Here is a 4,352-nt window from a genome sequence, read left to right as displayed (position 1 = left end):
ACCAGGAATTACTATTTAATGACTTGGCTATTTAACCAAGATTAAAGTGAAGGCCTGTAGGGATCATGTGCACACAAATATTATTACAAACAGATCCCTTTCCAGAAATACCCTGAAATTTGTAGAGGAGGACTGTGTCAACAGCCACAGCAGAATTATGGAGGGGAATCTTCTGTCATGCTTCATGTAAGGAAAATGTCATGGCTTGAATATTCTTTGTAATTTAAAAAAAAGGATTCTAAGTCCAAGCAGCAGCAGTACCAAGCAATTAATGAAATTACTCTTTGGGGAGGGCTCAGTGTACATCCTTAAATATGTTGAAAATTAGCCACAACTCCTTAAGAAGTCTGCTTGAAACAAAAGCCAAATTTACATTCTGAGGTTAATTTAATAATATGGAATACATCTTAAGACTGCTGGTCCACAAGTTCCCCCAACTCATTTGGTTTAAGATATTTTTAGTATCTAAAGTTGGCATTTTACCTTGTGCACGTGTTTCTTTATCTCTGTATTGCATTCAGTTTAATATTTTATTCCTGTTTCAAATGTAATACATTTATATATCCCAATCTCTCTGGGTGATGGCAGATAAAATAAAAGCTGCACAAAACACAAATTCTGCTTCAGAGCAGCCAGGCCCAGTCTCCTATTGCTGCAAGCAGCAGCAGCCTTGTCACCAGCTGATTCGTTTGCTGAGGAAGGCCAGAGGTTTTTTGGGCACCCCTGGGAAGAGCTGTTCTGCAGCATCCCTCTAACCTGCTTGAGCAGAATTTACAGCAGAACAGAGACAGATCCAGCCACGTTATTCTGAGCCAAATTCAAGAACTGTCATTTGGAATTTGTGGTGCTTCCTGACCTTTTAAAAGTGTTCCCCAAGCAGCTGCAGGAGGATTTAACAGGCAGATCCAAGAAAATCCAGTCAGCACAGCACCTCTTCTGCCTCTCGGGAGCTGGGGGTTCTCCTGCTGCATCCATGAGCATGCCCTGTGACAACCACAAAGAACTCCCAAAAATCTTTAAAGAAGGACACTTTAGAGAAAAGTGAAGACATTCTTCATGTCCTGTCCTTTTTCTGTGTGGCTCATGATGTCCCAGCTACAACAGACTGGCCACTCTCCAGCACCTCATTAAAATGGGTCTTTGTGCTTCATTAACATTTATCAGACACAGTTTATTCATTTTTTTTTGTCCTGCCTCCGGAGAGCACCATGTGAAATGTGGAGTGCTCTGCTTTACTTTCATGGAGTGCATGTGCTTTTAGATTTTTTTTATCATCTGCTCTGTATTCAGTGAGGAAAAGATACTCAGAGATGCCTGGTGGGTTTCAGTAGGGAAGATGGAAAGGTCTGTGGGAATCATTTACTCTCAGTACATTGCTTTGCAGTGTCAGAGCAGCAGCCAAAAAAGCTCTGCCTTCCGCACCAAAGAGGGGACATTGCCTTGCACCACAGAGGGATTTGTGTCAGGAGGACAAAGACAGTCAGGTCAAATTCTCAGGCCCAGGAGCTCAGGGTATTTTTAAGTCATAGCAATGTCTTGCAGCAGTAAAACTAAATATTTTTATGGCTCCTGGGAAAACCTGAGTATATTGACATGACATCATAAGGGTAAATAGCACAGCAGTGCAAAGCCAATTTCAGGTAGAGAACTGGACCATGTCTACACTAATATTCTTCACTTAAACAGCAGCATTTTGATTGTTTCAAACACTACTAACAATGAACTTTGGCCCATCTGTAAAAGAAATGTGAGTGAGGAAAGAGAGAATTTTGCCTAACATTGGATCCTCACTGATATGCCAAGGGCCAAACATCCTTCCAAAATAAATCAAGCAGCAGCTGTATTTATTAAGAGCCTAATTTGCCAGACACCAAAGTTTATATTTTACTTGTATAATGTTGAGTATTGCTTTTATGTAGCATCTCCATTTGACAAAGCTGATGAATTTCAGACTGTCTGCAAACAAGAAATTGCTGTCACAGGCCACAAGAACATGTGAATTCCTTTAGCTACACTGGAAATGACAGCCCTGAGTTTAGGAAATGCCCTGTCTTGACTGAGGAGTGAAGAGATTTAGAACTGGAAAGCAAGGCTGGAAGGAAATGGATACAATTAATTGAGCACTGAGCAGGATAAAATAAATGCCTGGGAAGATGTACTGCCCACACATGGCTGTGTAAGATCCACTGCTGGCTGAGAAAGGCAGCTCTGCTTGGAGTTGAAGGAAGTGTGCTCTCTCTAAGGAAAGCCACTGCAAGCTCTGGTGGCTTTTGCCACAAAGAAAAAAAATTAGAAAAAATATATAAAAAGCACCAAACCATTACTGATTTGTATCTTTCCTTGATGAAGGGCTGTGACAGATCCAAGTAGCCTTTCTTTTTTCCCATTACCATCTCAAATCCCAAGAAGGCCAGACACCTGCACAACTGGTGTAGGTGGTGGGCTCTGTACCAGAAGCTGCTTCACTGTATAAACCAGGGTGTAATGATCCTGCAGTATTTCAGACTATGACCTTTCAAGTAGACAGACCCAATGATTTTCAGTCAATGCTCCCTCTGCTTGATTTAGAAGCCCATTCAGAATGTAAAAAGGCCAGTTCATTGTGGCAACTCATTATTCCACTGTGCTGCTACATCCTGATAGATAACAAATGTGACCTTTGCTACAGAAATAGGTTGTTGTGGGCAGTAAAAGTTCACTTTGAGTGACACCATGAATGCTAACTCTCCTGTAGACAAAGATGGCATGGGGGCAGAATTTACAATCAATGCCCAACTTCACAAGCCCACTGAAAACCTGTGTGAGAAAACCTCTGATGTCTTCCTATTCCAGCAGCCAGGACTGAGCACAGGAGTCTTAGGCCTTTGTTTAGGGTCCTGTAAGCCCAGAAAAAATCCACTAGGTATTTTATTTTTGCTTAATGAGGTGAGGACCAGTTGAAATTAAAAAAACAAACACAGTGAGCTTATTCTTAGACCTAGAAATGGATTCTCCAAGTTCGTGGTGTCAACATTGAAACTGTGTCCTCGGAATTCTGGCTGCAGCTGACGATGGTGAGCATTTAAAAATGAAAGTGCAACTCCATAGTAAGTTCAGCCCTGAAAACAATGTTCTAATAGGTTCTAAGAATGCACTAATTAGGGCAGTGTTCAGTGGTTCCCTGTTCAGAAAATTAATTCCAGGCATAAAAATGGATCCTTAATATTCTTCACATCGATTTTATTATAATTTTATCTGACTTGGTGTAATGAGATACTGTTTGCTCTCAGGACATTTTTTTTAACCAGGTGTCGTGGTTTGGCACTGGCCCGACACCAGGCACCCACAAGTGTCGCTTGCTCACCCTCCCCTGTCACAGCCAGGCAGAGGAGAGGGGGGAGAAAAAAATATTAACTAAGGCTCCATTAGCTGAGATAAGAACTGTCGCAGCAGGGGCTCATGGTAAGGTGCTGCGACCTTCCCGGAAGCATCTCCTTAGGAAGCCGCTCGGCAAGGCCACCACGCACGCTCACCACACCGGATAGCTCCAAGCACACCGATGATAGAAGAAGCAGGAAGGGTCTTTGTATGGGGTTCCATGGGAGGAGTTTATTCCAGCCACACGAAGGGGTCCGGGGACGAAGAGTCAGGAACCAGGCAAGGGTCCAGGGTTATATACGGGGCGGGGAGAGCATCAGGGACCAATGATCTGAGAGCCCAGGGGCGGCACATAGGCGGGGTTAGGGTATGGGAGCCAACAGGGGAACAGTGAGGGAGTGGCAAAAGGAAAAGGGCCGATGGGAGAATGGGAAAAGGAGAACTTTCTGGATCGGGGACATACAGGGTAGAAAAGGGGCAGGGAGGCCAATGGACCAGTCAGGGAAACAGAACTAGGGTACATTAACATAATTAAACAAAGCATCCTGGGAGGGGTTTCTTTGGTCTCCACAACTGTGAGGTAACAAATAGGCTCAAAGCTGTTCATCCAGGGGACCTTCAAGGTCTCTTGATTGGTAGGTCTACCGGCCTCCACAAGGACCGGGAGAAACATTTCAAGGGCAAAACAGGCTTAACTTAAAGTTACAAAGTGAATTTATTCCTAACAGAATCAGAGGAGGATACTGAGAAATAAAATAACCCCTCAAAAACACCTTTTCCCCCCAGCCCCTCCCTCCTTCCCCCCGACAGCGCAGGGGGACAGGGCACGGGGGTTTGCTCAGTCCATCACCGAGATTTCCTTCGCTGCTCCGGGAGAGGAATCTTCCCCTGTGAGGCCGTGGGCTCCCTCCCACGGGAGACAGCTCTCCTGAACTTCCCCGGCGTGGGTCCGCTCTCAGGAGCAGCAGCCCCACCGCCACGGCTGCCGCGGGCGC

Source organism: Corvus brachyrhynchos, unplaced genomic scaffold (assembly GCF_000691975.1).
Source record: "Corvus brachyrhynchos isolate BGI_N302 unplaced genomic scaffold, ASM69197v1 scaffold407, whole genome shotgun sequence".
In the NCBI taxonomy this organism is placed as follows: Eukaryota; Metazoa; Chordata; class Aves; order Passeriformes; family Corvidae; genus Corvus; species Corvus brachyrhynchos.
Note: the sequence above shows the minus strand (reverse complement) of the source record.